Here is an 18100-nt window from a genome sequence, read left to right as displayed (position 1 = left end):
CAGGGTTGAGGACCACTGTGCTAGAGGATCCCATGACTGAGCCACAAATCACTGCACCTTTCTGTTGACCTGAGACGCTAACAGATCCACCTCGAGGATGCCCTACAGGGAACACAACTGATGAAACACCTCCGGAAAAAGGGGCCACTCTCTTTACTGAGGTAATCCCACCTGCCAGTCTTCCACCTCAGGAATGTATACAGCAGAGAGGGCTAGAACGAACCGTTCTGCCCATCAGAGAATGCTGGCTACCTCCCTAGCTGCCAGGGCACTTTGTGACCCCTTGGTGATTGACATAAGCCATGGCCGTGGCATTGTACGATTGAATGCGCACTGGACATCCCTGAAGACAATCCAGGCACAATCTGTTCACTCGAAGTTCCAAGACATTGATCAGTAGTCTGGACTCTTTCAGTGCTCAGATCTCCAGAGCAGAATTTTTGCCAAGGATGCCTCCCCAGCCGGACAGGCTGGCATCCAGGGATACCACTGTCCAATACAAGGGGAGGAAGGATTTGCCCAACCGAAGCATCGGAGAACGAAGCCACCATATCAGGGACTCCTTCGCTCGCCAGCTCAGCCGGATCTGATTGTCCAGAGACTGCATCCCATTTGGCCAGATTTTTCCCATTCTAGAGACCTCGTATGGAGCGGTGCAAACGGAACCGCCTCAAAAGGTAGACACCATCAGGCCCAGCACCCGCATGCAAGTCCAGAGGGATGACCATTTGCTGGACAGCAAGGGGAGAAATTGCAGCCTGCAATGTCTTGAATTTGTCCAGAGGAAGGAGCACTCTGGCTAAGGCGGAGTCCAGAGTCAGACCCAGATAGTCAAGCTTTGTGGACGGAACCATAGCAGACTTCTAAAAATTTCCGAATTCAGCCGAACTCCCACAGAGTTTGTATGGGGGATTTCCAGGTTTTCCACCAGAGCAGTAAGGGACTCCGCTCGCAGAAGGAGGTGGTCCAAGTAGCCCAGTACCGTCATCCCCTGTTGGCGTAATAATGCTTGTACCGGGGCTAACACTTTTGTGAAGACTGGAGGAGCAGAGGCGAGACCAAAAGGTAATGCCACAAACTGATAATGCTCCTCTCCCATGGCAAAGCAGAGGAGACCGACACATACTGGAATGTGAAGGCAAGCATCCTTGATGTCGATAGAGGGAAAAAAATATACTCCTGATGCAGGGATGCCACCACCGGTCAAATGGAATAAACAGGCTACAGCAAAATGGTGGCCCCTAGGCCCCAAGCAGGAGCCCCAACCAGGTAAAGCCCCCCCCCCCACACAGCAGATCGTCTGGTCGCCAGCGGCGCACCCCCCCCCCCACCAGCACAGTGCCCTGCCCCCACCCAAGGACCAGTCCACCCAGAAAGCCCCAGCATAAGTAGATGGGGACAGATAAAAAAAAGGGGGGGCCTGGCGGGAAGGAGGGAAACCCATGGGTCCGAATGACCCACGTCCACCCGAAAACCCTCCAGGGGGAGAGGGGGGGGGGGGGAACAGCTACTCTACATACCAGGAACCAGGCGAGCACTGCTCCAGAACCCTTTGCCATCGAAATGGGGGCTGCCGGCCAGGAGGAATGCTACTCAGGCTGAGACCTGGTAGTTTTTGCGACCTTGCAAGGCGTTTAATGCGCAGGCCAGCCCCCCGTCCAGTGGGGCTATGCCGCGGCCGACCTAGCATGGAGTTGAGATCTGCACGCGCCCACTGGCCACACTGGAGTGAACACTGGGTCTAGATTTTGCAGCCCGTTGCCCAGTCCGGCAGTTGATTGTAGATCTCACAGAAAAAAAAAAACAAAAAAAAAAAAAACACAGGAGAAAAACATTTCCATCTAAAAAATAAAAATTTGCCAGGACCAGAGATCCCAGCAAGGAACTAGGTCCGTACTCCTGACTAGGCAGAAAAAAACTATAGTACCTATAGCAGGGAGAGAGAGTATACCCCCTGGGACTGCCCATAGACATAGCCAGATTCTTTTTCTGTAGGGGACAGTTATAACCCAGTGGTTATGAAGATCAGGAGCTGTGCGTCAATGAACAAGAGAGAAATAATGAATATAATCCATTTTGGAATAAGGCTTAAACATAAAATGTGGAAAAAGTGAAGCGCTGTGAATACTTTCCGGATGCACAGTATACACATGCAAAAAAAACTGAACTCTGAAGTTCTTATACTTGTCCAGAGCCTCAAGTTGTCAGCAGATGCAGTCAGACCGAGAAGTAATAGGGATAGATTAGCTGAATGATGGCAGACTAAGCAGATCACATGTGTTTAAATATGTTGATGATGCACCAAGCGTTATGCCAGATATTTTTACATGCTTCTTCTGTAGAAGTTCTAGCGTTGACATTTAATGCAAACATGCTCATCAATATTTTGTAGCCTGGTGGGCAGGGGTTTTTAATGGGGTTTGTCATCATTGCTTATAAAAGTTACAGTAAAGTTACCACTCTATCTGTGAGCTACAAAATACCATGCATTTTGTATAACCTCCTTAGGTTATGGAGAAGAGGATAGAAGGGGTTGTTTATCTCAAAACACTTACCGGTGTGACAATACTTCCCCACCACAGATCTTGTACAGTGAGTGATTTGTCACCTAGGACATAAAGTGTCTTACTGTCAGTATCATTAGGTGAAGTGTGTTAAAAAGAAACAAACATCCACCGCACTGAAGGACAGGTAATCTGCATTTTATTAACATTTTGATTCTTGGGTTTGGATGTTAAAGTGCATCCTAATCCAAGAATAAAAATAGAATATAGATTTCAGCTTACTGGACCTTAGATACTGTGACTGCATTCTTTTTTCCTTTATTTTCATCCGGTGGTCCTGCCAGTAACACCAATAAGGTGTGCCAGTAAGGTGAAACGCTCGCTCAAGCTGCCTTATGGATATGCAGTGTCTTCACTCTAGGTGAGACCTATAAAAACACATTCCCCAGCCTCTTCTCCATACCATAGAGGGAAGAAGTCCCTTAGTCCAAAGAGAAAGCAAATTGAAAACAGTCAGCACAGGCAGAGATCAATAGAAGTGATTTTGTCACAAGAGTTCTGTAAGAATTAACAGGTATTTTTGCACTAATTGAAGAGATACAATAGAACACATGCAGGGCTTTTTTTCTCAGAAAATAGGTGCAGGAACTCAACCACGACCACACTGTAGGTGGCTGCGACTCTCTCACTTGCAGGGAGATTATCCAGTGAAGGTGTTGGCATCCGCACGGCACCTGCATCCCCCTTGTCCCCATCCTGCACTCAGTAAGAGCCGCTCAGGAGATCCTATCTGTGGGGGCCATTGGGAAGACAACCTGTCTTCTGGACTTCTGGCTTTACAAGTGATATTGTTAAGCAGGGAGCAGAGGGCCTGAGCCAGAGGTGGTGGAACTGAGTTCCACCAAGTTCCAGCTGAAAAAAAGCCCTGAACACATGTATTGGTATATTTAACAAACCAAAAGAGAGAAATTAGGATAAGTTCATACTTAGGAGTTTATATACACTTTACCAGTTCCTGTCTAGAGCAATTGTTTTCATGTTTTCCCCAAACATGTTTGCCTGTCAGACTGTGCTGGAACTGGGCCATGACAGGAAGGTTGCTGTGAGTATGTGCAGATCGGTGTTAATTTTGGCAGCAAATTTCAATTTAGTTTTAGTCTTATGCCTCGTACACACGTACCGATCGTCGGCCGACCGATCGGCCGTCTTTTGTCCAGGGCTGTCGTGTCTGTTGAAAACTGCAAAAGACTGCACACGAAGTGATGTCATGTGATGGTTAACTTTCCTTGTCTTATTTTCTGAGCATGCCCAGTCTTGCAAATCTGCTGTCTGTCGGCCAAAATCTGTACTGACTGACGTACAATCGGCCGTTCTGTTGTCGGCGTACAAAAATTTTAATGCCTGCACGACAGATTCTTTTCGGCCGAAAGTGCGCTGTCGGCTGTCGGAAGCATCATACTAACAAGCCTACAATCGGCCAATCGGTCGTCGGCCGAATATTTACGGCCGACAATCGGTACGTGTGTACGGGGCATTAGTCTTAGGACTAAAATGGCATTTTAGTTTTAGTCGTATTTAGTCAACTAAAACTCCAGTACATTTTAGTCGACTAAAACTCCTTTTAGTCATCTATAATCGAATGGGTGTAGTTCAATTGTAATTTGTAATGCATTATTTAAGCATTTCTCTAAAATTTCCAAACTCATTATATACTACTGCTGGTCCTGGAGTGAAAAATCTAATATGTTATTATATATGGTATTAAGCTTTGAGCATGCACTAGCACAGCACTACACCAGTGTTAATTTTGGCAGCAAATTTCAATTTAGTTTTAGTTATAGTCTTAGGACTTAAATGCCATTTTAGTTTTAGTCGTATTTTAGTCATCTGAATTGTTTTAGTTTTAGTCGTATTTTAGTCGACTAAAATTGTGTTCATTTAGTCGACGAAAACGTTTTAGTCGGTTTTAGTCGACGAAATTAACACTGGTGCAGATAACTCCTGTAGCACGCAGAGCAGAAGATCTTTATTCAGACTATGGATTAAAGTCTAAAGACTAAAGTCAGCTTGCGATGCTGCTCTGCACAATCAACACTGAATCTGCATATGTACAGTTTGTGTGGGTTTTATCACTTTGTTTGCACAACGTATCTGAAACAGCTAACTTTAAATATTGAACAAAAAGAAAAACAAAACTGACATCTGTTGATTACATAAGTACCCCCTTGTCAATACTTTAATAAATGTCCCTCTTGCCTGAAATTACAGCTGTAAGTGCCGGTTCACATTTGTGCGATGCGGGAACTCTGCAAATATGCAGCGTGATCCCGCATCGCATTCGCACCTCTGGCAGTTCACACTGCCATATGCGATACGCAGGGGGCGTCAATTAAAAGTTAACGACACCCCCAGTTGCGATCACATATCGCAGTGCGATATGCAAGTTGGCACAGAATCGTATCGCACAAGTGTGAACCACTATGCGATCCGATTCTTCTGCTGCGAATAAAAAAAAGCCTCATGTGCGAGTTTAGTGCAGATGTGGTGCAAATTCAGCCATACAAAGTGTATGGCTGAAATTTGCACCGCACATGAGATCGCATGTAATTTAGGAACAGTGCAGTCCGAATTACATGCGAATCGCACAAATGTGAACCGGGGCTTAATCTCTAAACAGCAGGAAACTGCAATCAGCCCTTACTCCACTCTCAGCCCAGGATAAATGCAGGACAGTGATGGACAACAAGAGGAGGCAGTTATAGCTCTGGCACTTTTGGGTTTAGAACTTAGGCCTTGTTTTCACTTGCAGGTCCTGCCCTGCAACATCCCATTGCGGTCATGTCTGCCAGACATTTGCTATCTGATCTAAGGACAGGTCTCTGGCCTTTGCAGTGGATGCTTCAAAGACTGTGGGATCTTTACCATTCCTCCTCTGAAACTTCACCCTCATCTACTTGGATCAGAGATGAAGAGAGTTCTAGCGATTCTCTACACATCGAACTTATCCAGAAGGACTTTGCACTCAGACCTCAGACTGTGGACCTTTCCAGTCATCCGAATCTTCTGTCCCAAGGACAGATATGCCACCCTGCTCCTCATTCTAGCTGTTGAAAACCGGGACCTAAGGCAAAGGGGCCTGTTCAATTCGATTATCCCTACTTTCTTAAAAGGTAGGAAAGCATATTCCTCTTGGTGCGAGTAGAGCTGCAGGATTCTGAATAAAATGAGTCAATTTTTTTCGCTTAGAATAAAGATCACAATTCTCAGTCTAACATCTTTCACATTATACAAAAAAAATTGGGCTAACTTTACCGTTTTGTTTTTTTTAATTAATTGAAGTATTTTTTCCCACAAAATTGCTTTCGAAAGACAGCTGTGCAAATATGGTGAGACATATTGCAGCAACGCCATTTTATTCTCTAGGGTCCCTGCTATAAAAACATATATAACGTTTGGGGGCTCCAAGTAATTTTCTAGCAAAAAATATTGATTTTAACAAATGGCAGAAAAAAGCTTAGTCTTTAAAAGATGTATGGCTTGTTTTTTCCCCCAAGTTATACTTACATAGGTGGATGCAGCATCAGTCTGAGCACAATTAGGCTCACACTTAACCCCTTGATCACCCCCAGTATTAACCCCTTCCCTGCCAGTGTCATTTATACAGTAACTGTTCATATTATTTAGCACTGATCACTGTATTGGTGTCACCGGTCCCCAAAAGGTGTCACTAAGTGTCAGATTTGTCCGTCGCAATCCCACAAAAAAAAAATCACTGATCACCGCCATTACTAATAAAAAATAAATAAAGTCCAAAAATCAATCCCATAGTTTGTAAATGCTATAACTTTTGCGCAAACCAATATACGCTTTTTGAGATTTTTCTTATCAAAAATATGTAGCAGAATACAAATTGGCCTAAACTGATAAAAAAAATTTGATTTTTTTTAATTTTTTTTATTGGGAGTGGTTTATAGCAGAATGTAAAAGTGTTTTTTTTTTTGTTTATAGCGCAGAGGCGATCAAATACCACCAAAAGAAAGCTCTATTTGTGGGGAAAAAAGGACATCAATTGTATTTGGGTGCAGTGTCGCACGACCGCGCAATTGTTAAAGTAACGCAGTTACTTTAAGTACCTTTTTTTTTGTTACCTTCACTCTGTAAGGAAAAATTGGAGTTGGCAGCCTTAGAGCCCTTTCACACTGAAAGCCTTTTAAAGCGCTTTGGCGCCAATAAAAAAGCGCCTGAAAAGCTCACAGAAACCAATTCCCATTAAAATCAATGAATGCTTTCACACTGGGGCGGGGCGCTGGCGGGGGTCGAGAAAAAAAATTATGCAAGTAACATCTTTGGAGCATGGTTGGAGCACTAAAAAATGCGCCTCAAAAAAGCCCCCTCCTATGAAATGAATGGGAAGCGCCTAAAAAGCGTTTTGAAAGCACCCGAAAAGCGCTCAGTGTTATTGCAGTTTAGAAGCGTCTCAGTGTGAAAGAGCTCTTATACTGTAAAGAACGTATTCGTGTGATACAAAGACACTAGGTTGTTTTTAGGTTCAGAGCCTCTTTTCTTCGGGGTTCATTTTTTTTTTTACAATAATAAAGACGTCATACCTGCTCTGTGCAATGGTTTGGCACAGAGCAGCCCCAATCCTCCTTCTTTGGTTCCCCACGGGGACTCTCGGCTTTATTTCCCTTCCGAGTGCCCCCCTGGCAAGCCACTTGCTATGGGGGGGGCACTCACGTGGGCTCGATGAAAGTCAGAAGCAGACATGCTGGGATAAAACCAGCGTATCCAATAAGGTAATGAATAAAAAGAATGTTGATCCAATGACACTCATGAACGTAGGGTTACTTGGATGTCACTTGTTTGATTCTCCCTGTACCACAGTTTTCTATCTGTAGCTCCAATTACAGCTCTGCGTGTCTTTTGCACTGTCAAGTGAAACAGGAGATAGATTGGGGAACCAAGATCTTATATCAAATTAGCATTTAGGAGCTGTTTGTGTGCAGCCAATGCCTCTGTCAAGTTAGTGCCAACATATACATGTGGACAACAAGCTTTATGGTAAAGATCTTAAATGTTGGTCACTCCGCCTCATGACACACAGAGTTGTTCTCATAGCCAATCATATTAACATGAGCAGGGACAATGGAGCCAATGTGTAAAGCAAGTCATATACAGCTCATATTTCATCCAAATCCTCGAAATTCAAGCTGTGGGTGGCTCTGCTTACACCAGTCGGCTTAAACTTCGATTGAGAAATTGAAGGTGCTGAGCAGAAAAAAGACAAACACAAACATTGGCTAAACAGTGCCAGAATCCAATCAGCTGCAGTCAATCAGCTTAACCGCTTGCTTACTGGGCACTTATACCTCTTTCCTAAACAGGCCAATTTTCAGCTGTCGCACTTTGAATGACAATTGCGCAGTCATACAGCACTGTACTTGTATGGAATTTTTATCATTTTTTTCCATACAAATAGAGCTTTTTTTTTGGTGGCATTTAATCAATCAGGGTTCGTAACCGCAACCCACACTGTACTTGTGGACTTCCGAATACGGTTTCCTCCCTATCGTGAACGTAGATATCAGATTTTCCCAGCCGCCCCCATACAAAGCTAGCTGACAACTTAGCTTGTATACGTTTTGAAACCTTCCAGAATAAGAACTGTTTATTGAAACACAGGCACAAAGAGATATACACTGTGGGACAACCCCCTCCCCCTTAGCAGCCAATCCACATACACATATACATCCCAGAATAGGTTGATCTTAAGGCAGACAGAAATAAAACAATGGGATATAGGCACTTAATAACAAACCCCACGTCTATGAGAGACTCCAACAATATTCAAGCAATCTGAAAAGTCAAATGGTTTATCTTTATATATTTCTTGAGGGATATTGTTCAGAAATATTATCCCAACTGAAAGAGGCCCTTCATTCTTTCAACACAAACCACAAATAGAACCCAGGATAACCGGGGTAACACAAAATGCGGTGAGGTTGTACAGTGAGTGATTAGTGCAGACCCGACTAGGGTTCTTGGTCACCCTGTGCCCCAAATAGACACAGGGTGACTTACACATAAGAGGGGCTGGGGAAGCTGGACAAGTAGTTTTCCGATCTCTCTAAAGTAATCTGGGTTCCATGAGCCCCCCATCCAAAGTGACTCTTGTCACAGGGTTTTTTGCTAAACAAACTAAATAAAGATGGAACGTTTTAAAAAAAACAAAAACACGTTCTAAGTTTCTGTTATAAATTTTGCAAGTAATTTTTCTCCTTCATTGATGTGCGCTGATGAGGCTGCACCGATGATCAGTGCCCTGATTATCTGTGTGCATGTCCCGTCAGGATTGCCGGTGTTCTGCCAAAAACTACAACCATTTCACTTCCAGTGATTACACCAGGAATAATTGGAGCAGCCTATATACTCCGGTACACGATAAAATGAGTGGACACTGGAGGCGGCCATGTTGTTGGTTACTAGCGGGTGAACTTACAATGTCCACTCATAGCGAAATCCCCAATTATTCCTTGTGTAGAGTCACCGGAGTTGGAGTTTTCGGCAGAACACCGGTTACTGGCACTCCTCACGCTATGAAAGCATGTGAGGAAAGTACTGGCGATAACCAGCAATTCTGTTTATCACGTGATCAGCTGTGTCAAATCACAGCTGATCACAGTGTAAAGAGCCACCAGGACACAGAGATCACAGAGAGCACAGCATGTGCACCCCCAGGAGATGCGCGAAGGGCGTGCTTCCAGGAGGACGTCCTCCCGGAACTAGAGAGTAACCATTCAACTATAAGACGGTAAAGGGAGTGGTTCAAGTGAAATTCCAGCTTACACCAAACTAGCTCCTTTTGCAGCATTTTACACCCTACACTCTATTAACCCTATGTGACAACGAACTGGGGTTCCCTCCCCTATACCAGTTTTCACATTTAAAATATCATTCGCAGCAATTTGTGAATGAATAAACTACAAGTCCCATCTTCCACCGGATTGTAGTTCTCAATGAACTAAGAGCACTGATCCGCTCCCTCATAGTTTGACACTTCCTCCAGCTTTCTAACAGAAAGCCTGTACAGAGGTATGGGCAAGAAGGCTAGAATAAGTGTCTGCAGGAGCCTGACATTACACCTGTGATCCACTGTTGCAACGCTTTGCAGGCTTCTTGAAAAAAAAAACAAAAACAAACAAATGCACATTTGTCTGCAAAAATATCTGCATTTCTTATTTTTTTCCCCCCAAAGGTGAATTTAATTTAGCCTTTAAAAAACTGTCCCCACCCTCCCAACACCCGGTCCAGTCTCATGATCCAGCTCCTCTGTGTCAGGCAGCAGTGGCTTCAGAGGAGAGGGAGTGCCAACAAAGGATGGGCCAGAAAGCCTATAGGTGACATCACTGCTCCAGGCTTTACTAGCTGTTGTCAGAGCACTCTCTCCAGCAGCTGCTGCTGACTGACTCTGGGGAGATCAGGGGACAGGAGTGGCCAGAAAAAATCCAAGTATATACATCTTTCTTAACCACTTGGGCCCCAGGCCTTTTTCTAACTTTTGTATACATGTAAAAAACAGTATTTTTGCTAGAAAATTGATTAGAAAACTCAAACATATTTTTTTTTAAAGCAGAGACCTCAACTGAGATGAAGCGGCACACTGAGGTGCCCCCTAAGGTAATCAGGAGTGCCACGGCAGCCTGCCTGAGAATGTCCTTCATATTCAACTGAGCTCCCACTGCTCTGGTGAAGTGTACATTGGCACAACGGGGGCTCGATCAAGGCAGGTAGAAGGAGCAGCTCTGCCAGTAGACCAGGTGCTGCAACAACCAGGAAGTGACAATCCCGCTGGCAGCAGCTGAGGAGGCATCTGGATGAGCGGGAAGTCCAGGCAGATGGAGATAATGAAAACGCTGCAAGATTTATATGGAGGCAGATGTGATGCAGAGAGCGAAGTTAGAAAGAAGAATACTGACAGAACTAGCAGCGAAACAGGTGGCATCAGTGGTCTGCACCAGGTGAGGCTGATGAGTGCACAGCGCAGAGGTGACAGGCAGGGACAGTGCCCAAGACAGCCTGCTCTGTACTCTCTTACACGGAGGCTGCCATTGCTGTGATAATTAGGTATAGGTTGCTTCAGGTCTGACAGGTGAGGTGCTGGTGGCATGGCAACAGTGAGAGTAACAAAGAAGCTGTGTGTGTGCTTACTGACAAGGACAGATTTATACTTTTACCCCTCCCCACCCCCTTCCTAAGACAACTGTCTTGTGTCACTCTAATCCCCTGCTCAGTATACAGTATGTACAGAATCTCACAAAAGTGAGTACACCCCTCACATTTTTGTAAATATTTTATTATATCTTTTCATGTGACAACACTGAAGAAATGACACTTTACTACAATGTAAAGGAGTGTACAGCTTCTATAACTGTGTAAATTTGCTGTCCACTCAAAATAACTCAACACAGCCATTAATTTCTAAACCGCTGGAAACAAAAGTGAGTACACCCCCAAGTGAAAATGTCCAAATTGGGCCCAAAGTGTCAATATTTTGTATGGCCACCATTATTTTCCAGCACTGCCTTAACCCCCTTGGGCATGGAGTTCACCAGAGCTTCACAGGTTGCCACTGGAGTCCTCTTCAACTCCTCCATGACATCACGGAGCTGGTGGATGTTAGAGACCTTGCGCTCCTCCACCTTCCGTTTGAGAATGCCCCATAAATGCTCAATAAGGTTTAGGTCTGGAGACAGGCCTGGCCAATCCATCTTTTACCCTAAGCTTCTTTAGTAAGGCAGTGATCATCTTGGAGGGTGTTTGGGGTCTTTAAGTTGGAATACTGCCCTGCAGTTCAGTCTCTGAAAGGAGGGGATCATGCTCTGCTTCAGTATGTCTCAGTACATGTTGGCATTCATGGTTCCCTCAATGAACTGTAGCTCCCCAGTCCTGGAAGCACTAACGCAGCCCCAGACCATGACACTCCCACCGTCATGCTTGACTGTAGGCAAGACAAACTTGTCTTTGTACTCCTCAACTGGTTGCCGCCACACACGCTTGACGCCATCTGAACCAAATAAATCCTGGTCTCACCAGACCACAGGACATGAGTCCAGTAATCCATGTCCTTAGTCTGCTTGTCTTCTGCAAACTGTTTGTGGGCTTTCTTGTGCATCATCTTTAGAAGAGGCTTCCTTTTGGGATGACAGCCATGCAGACCAATTTGATGCAGTGTGCGGTGTATGGTCTGAGCACTGACAGGCTGACCCCCCCCCCCCCACCCCTTCAACCTCTGCAGCAATGCTGGCAGCACTCATACGTCTATTTCCCAAAGACAACCTCTGGATATGATGCTTAGCACGTGCCTGTTCTGAGTGGAACCTGTCCTGTTAAACTGCTGTATGGTCTTGGCCACCGTGATACAGCTCAATTCCAGGGTCTTGGCAATCATCTTATAGCCTAGGCCAGCTTTATGTAGAGCAACAATTTTTTTTATTCAGATCCTCAGAGAGTTCTTTGCCATGTTGAGCTTCCAGTGACCAGTATGAGCGAGAGCGATAACACCAAATTTACCACACCTGTTCCCCATTAACACCTGAGACCTTGTAACATTAACGAGTCATGTGACTCTGGGGAGGGAAAATGGCTAATTGTGCCCAAATTGGACATCATTGCTTAGGAGTGTACTCACTTTTGTTGCCAGCGGTTTAGACATTAATGGCTGCGTGATGGGGAGAGAAAATTTGGGACTTTTGAGGGGACAGCAATTTACACTGTTATACAAGCTGTACACTCACTACTTTACATTGTAGCAAAGTGTCATTTCTTCAGTGTTGTACCATGAAAAGATATAATAAAATTTACAAAAATGTGAGGCGTGTACTCACTTTTGTGAGATACTGAATGAATATGTATGTACAGTATGTTTATATGCATGTATGTACATTACATTTTAACCCCTAATCCTGTATAATCAGAATTGCTTTTTAAGGCCTCATTCACAATGGTGGCAAGGACAGTGGATGCTCTGAAAACCAATCCTTGACGGATCTCTTTTCAGAGGAAACTTGACAGAGGGTGCCTCCTCAGTGCCTATTTTATTCTTTTAAATGCAGAATCACCATACCACAACCATGTGCAGTTGCAGGGAAGTTGCAGCATGGTCCCTTTCACCTGGTGGTATACTTCTTGCCGCAGCATGTATATGACCATGGCTGCTAAATTGGAACAGATGGTTAGGGGGAGTAATAACGCCGCTCAACCTTGGGGTTTTACTGCCCCCTAATATCACGTGTGAATGAGCCCTATGTTCACATCTGTGCAGCCCTATACAAAGAAACGTAGGTGGAAGAAGCCACTGACCATTTTTTTAAAATTACGCCACACCAAAAAAAAAAAATAAATAAATAAATCACTGCATTTGCCAGTGCGTGGGGGTACCATTAGGAATAATTGTCACCCCAGCACATCTGGTAAGGAGCAGCGTGATTGTGTGTCGGGAATATGGTACTGTGAACCAAGCCTTGGACTGAGGTGCCCCGAGATTGAAAATACTTTTCAAGGGCGCCCTGACTGCAAAAATGTTGGGAAACACTGCTGCTCTAAAGAATAAAATAATGGGTTTTGCAATTTTTTATGTCACACAGTATTTGCGCAGCGATTTTTCAAATATTTTTTTTTTTTTTTTTAAATACCGGAATTTTAATGCAAACAAAAAACACAATACATAACTACATTTTTGGTAAAATATAAAAGATGATCTTACACTGTAAATAGATACCAAACACGCCACACTTTAAAATTGCGCATTATGTAAATTTTACTATCCATTGGCGGCGCTTCAAAAGCATTTACAGTTTACCACTTTAGATTAACACAGGAGCTCTGGTGGCCATGTTCGAATGTTCACAGTGATACCTCACGTATCACACCTTTGCATGCGAGCACGAGGGGGGAATGGGTACTCAAACAATTTTTAATTGATTTCTTTTTTTTTCCACACTGTTGCTTTATGTTTTTTTATCACTTTTATTGCTGTCACAAGGAATGTAAACATCCCTTGTGACAGCAATAGGCAAGTGACAGGTACTCTTTATTGAGAGATCTGGGTCATCCCTCCTCTGATCTTAAAAGCATTGGATCCCATCAAGATCCGTGTTCTCGTATGCTTTGGATTTTTGAAAATGGCGCTGTTGGCATCTAGGTAAACATGATGTCAGGTCATCTCTTCCGGGTTATTATAGCCCAGAGCCAAACAAAGCCAATCCGGTCTTTGTTCCGCTCTCTGATCAGCAGGCGGAAGCGCTGGCTGGTCGTTCAGGTCACGTCTTGTAAAAGCAATCCAGCAGCTAGTTAGCTGCTAGAATAGCTTTTACAAGAGAGCTGACCACCTGCTCTAAAAAAAATGGTACCAGAACTTTCTGGTATAACCACTTGAGGTATAGTGACGCATTGGTATGACGGTCGGCAAGTGGTTAAGCTGTGTATACAAGTGGTTTTTATTTTTCATCCCAGAGGGTTGAATGAAAATGAAAAAAAAAAAACTGATAGATTCCCACATCAACACAAGTGATGTTGATTCAGGGATCTCTCCCTCTGCGTCTTTGTATTCTGACAGAGGGTCCTCCACCTACCCTGCAACAGAATACACTGATTAGCATTTGCAGCCATTGGCTATATGCGCTGATTGAATGCTGATTTTTCAGCATGACCATTAGACTGACTTCTGTTGAAGAGGAAGAGTACACACATAGCGAATATCGGTTAGTTCCTGCTGAACCAAGTGACTCAGTATGTGTGCACCCAGCTTTACACAGGTTAGTTAAAAAGGAACCAAACCCTCTTGTTTTCAGCCAAGAAAGCTGTCATCTTGGCCTCCGATCTTCAACTGTTATGGTGCTACACATGCAATCAGTTATGACACCAGCAATTTGATGGTTTGACAGTTTGGTTGAGAGCACAAGCAAATGAGACAGTTAGCATTCCCAGAAACTTTTTTTAAACTGTTAAAAAGATGGGTTTAGTTCCACTTTAAGATTGGTTTTGGGAGGGGACAGTTTTAAGGCTAGTTAGGTGTATAGCCAGAATTCCACATTAAGGGCTCGTTCACACCATATGTGCATGAAAACTGATAGGAAATCGGCACCGATTTAATCTTCAGAGACATGAGTTTACATCATTTTCCATGAATGTCAGTTATGTGCCCTGTTCACACCAATGTTGATGTCATGCTGGCTTTTGACCTGTGCAGAAAACTGCATAAATGTTAGATCCCTGTGTAGAAAAAAATCTGCACGTGTTACCATTGTTGTGTGAACAGGGCACATAGAGAACTGTTTTTTTTTGTGTGCCCTTGCAGAAAAACTGATGTCTCTGCACCATGGTGTGAACGAGTCCTAAAGGATAATTCCACCTTCGGGAACATGAGACGCTCCACCCGTTCTTAAGGTGGAACATGTTCCCGCTTGGGCATCCGCTGCCTCTGTGTGCGAGCAGTACCCCATACCAGCAAGTACCCACACGGCTGCATCATTCATTCACAAAGTTCTGTAAATGAACTACAAATACCAACATCATTTGCGGCTGTCAGCTTGTAATTCTCAATGAACTACCACGGCACTGTTGAGCGCTCTGGTAGTTCACTGATTGTGTCAGTGTGAAACTATCTGCACATACAATGTATGATGTACAGGCAGACAGCTAAAGCCCCGTACACACGTACTGATCGTCGGCCGAACGATCGGCTGTCTTTTGTCCAGGGCTGTCGTGTCTGTTGAAAACTGCAAAAGACTGCACACGAATTTTGTCGGCCAACAACAGCCGACTGCAGAAGTGATGTCATGTGATGGTTAACTTTCCTTGTCTTTTTTCTTTTCTGAGCATGCCCAGTCTTGCTAATCTGCTGTCTGTCGGCCGAAATCTGTACTGACTGGCGAACAATCGGCCGTTCTGGTGTTGGCCAACAAATATTTTAATGCCTGCACGACAGATTCTGTTCGGCCGAAAATGCGCTGTCGGAAGCATCATACTAACAAGCCTACAATCGGCCGATCGGTCGGCGGCCGAATATTCACGGCCGACAATCGGTACGTGTGTACGGGGCTTTACACTGACAATCTGCAGGAGACCTGCATGGCATCAGAAATCTGCTGATCCCTGGTGCAATGCTTTCCTGGATTGTAAAAGAAGAAGAAAAAAAAAAAGCAAACGCACTTTTTTTTTTTTACCTGCAAAAAAATGCATTTTTTTTTTTTCAGTGAATCATCCTACCGTCACACACACACACAGGGCAATCTACAGAACAAAACAGTAAATATGCCTTCTATATTTCTTCAGGTGACTGCATTCCACTGAAATCAAGAGGAAATTAGATTTCCACATATATAGGAAATGTCATCTCTCAACCACAGAAGATGTATAAAGTAATAGGATGGAGAGTGCCCCCATGCATTGTGTGACTGTACATTACAAGAGGCCACTATATTCAACAAGATAGAGAAGACTTACAGCACTTCTCTAACTGGGGCCTCCCTTATCCAAAACATGGATCATACTCTGTATATGGGGGAGCCCCATTCCTCCCAGCACATTATTCATCCCATGTATGACACGGAGGAGACAAGCGACCCTCCTGCTGGGGGTACAGCAATGCCTGTGCCCCTATATAGTGCAAGGCCCGCAGGGGTGTCTGTATACTGTATAATACACAGTGCAATGCACACAGGGGTGTCTATACAGTATAATACACAGTGCAATGCAGAGGTGTCTGTATACAGTATAATACACAGTGCAATGCAGAGGTGTCTGTATACAGTATAATACACAGTGCAATGCACACAGGGGTGTCTGTATACAGTGCAATGCACACAGAGGTGTCTGTATACTGTATACTACACAGTGCAATGCACACAGAGGTGTCTGTATACTGTATAATACACAGTGCAATGCACACAGAGGTGTCTGTATACTGTATAATACACAGTGCAATGCACACAGGGGTGTCTGTATACTGTATAATACACAGTGCAATGCACACAGGGGTGTCTGTATACAGTATAATACACAGTGCAATGCACACAGGGTTGTCTGTATACAGTACAATACACAGTGCAATGCAGGGGTGTCTGTATACAGTATAAAGTGCAATGGACACAGGGGTGTCTGTATAAAGTATAGTACACAGTGCAATGCACACAGGAGTGTCTGTATACAGTATAATACACAGTGTAATGCACACAGGGGTGTCTGTATACAGTATAATACTCAGTGTAATGCACACAGGGGTGTCTGTATACAGTATAATACACCGTGTAATGCACACAGGGATGTCTGTATACAGTATAATACACAGTGCAATGCACACAGGGGTGTCTGTATACAGTATAATACACAGTGCAATGCACACAGGGGTGTCTGTATACAGTGCAATGCACACAGAGGTGTCTGTATACAGTATAATACACAGTGCAATGCACACAGGGGTGTCTGTATACAGTATAATACACAGTGCAATGCACACAGGGGTGTCTGTATACAGTATAATACACAGTGCAATGCACACAGGGGTGTCTGTATACAGTATAATACACAGTGCAATGCACACAGGGGTGTCTGTATACAGTATAATACACCGTGTAATGCACACAGGGATGTCTGTATACAGTATAATACACAGTGCAATGCACACAGAGGTGTCTGTATACAGTATAATACACAGTGCAATGCACACAGGGGTGTCTGTATACAGTATAATACACAGTGCAATGCACACAGGGGTGTCTGTATACAGTATAATACACCGTGTAATGCACACAGGGATGTCTGTATACAGTATAATACACAGTGCAATGCACACAGAGGTGTCTGTATACAGTATAATACACAGTGCAATGCACACAGGAGTGTCTGTATACAGTGCAATGCACACAGGGGTGTCTGTATACAGTATAGTACACAGTGCAATGCACACTGGGGTGTCTGTATACAGTATAATACACAGTGCAATGCACACAGGGGTGTCTGTATACTGTATAATACACAGTGCAATGCACACAGGGGTGTCTGTATACAGTATAATACACAGAGGTGTCTGTACACAGTATATGGGCTGTGTGTGTACACCCCTGTGTATTGAAGAGGTGAGAGGCCCTCTCTGCTCATGGTAAGCACAGAGGCCATGCACACTGTTACTCTCTCACACACACGACTTAGGCCTCTCGCTCCCATCCTCCCCGCTCCAGCACAGCATGCGCACAGGCCTAGCGCGGCCTGCAGCCTCCTCCCCTCCTTTTCCGAAGCCCCCAGACGCCTCTCGGCTTCCGAGCTCCCGCTGCGCTGCCCGGCCAGAGCTGTGCGGGGCGGAGCTGCTGGCAGAGCCCCGGAGCCCGAGCTCCGTGTTGCGGCTGCGCCAGCAGGGCTGAGATAGCTGGAGATTGCGCGGTAGGGCACTCACCTCAGAGCGGCTGCGCTACACCGAGCCTGCGCCGTGACACTCTGACTGGGACCTCTCTGAGCTGCAATGGCTGCGGGAGCCCACGCTGCACACGGCCGCGGCTGGAGGAGCTTGCGTCATCGCCGTCATGACGACACCGGCCTCTTTG

General features: G+C 44.7%; 1 protein-coding gene across 4 annotated transcripts in view; it reads right to left on the bottom strand.

The window, feature by feature from the left end:
- NRF1 (nuclear respiratory factor 1) overlaps positions 1-18082 on the bottom strand; it is a 155327-nt gene extending 137245 nt beyond the window's left edge. For 3 of the 4 annotated variants that reach the window (XM_082255980.1, XM_082255982.1, XM_082255983.1), the window contains exon 1: positions 17953-18082. The gene's annotated coding sequence lies outside the window, so the exon portion shown is untranslated. The remainder of the gene's footprint in view (positions 1-17952) is intronic. The other variant, XM_082255981.1, reaches the window with a different exon arrangement.
- Between the last annotated feature and the right edge of the window lie 18 nt (positions 18083-18100).

This window comes from Pelophylax lessonae (assembly GCF_965119305.1).
Source record: "Pelophylax lessonae genome assembly, chromosome: 4".
In the NCBI taxonomy this organism is placed as follows: Eukaryota; Metazoa; Chordata; class Amphibia; order Anura; family Ranidae; genus Pelophylax; species Pelophylax lessonae.
This window is presented reverse-complemented; position numbering and strand designations above follow the sequence as displayed.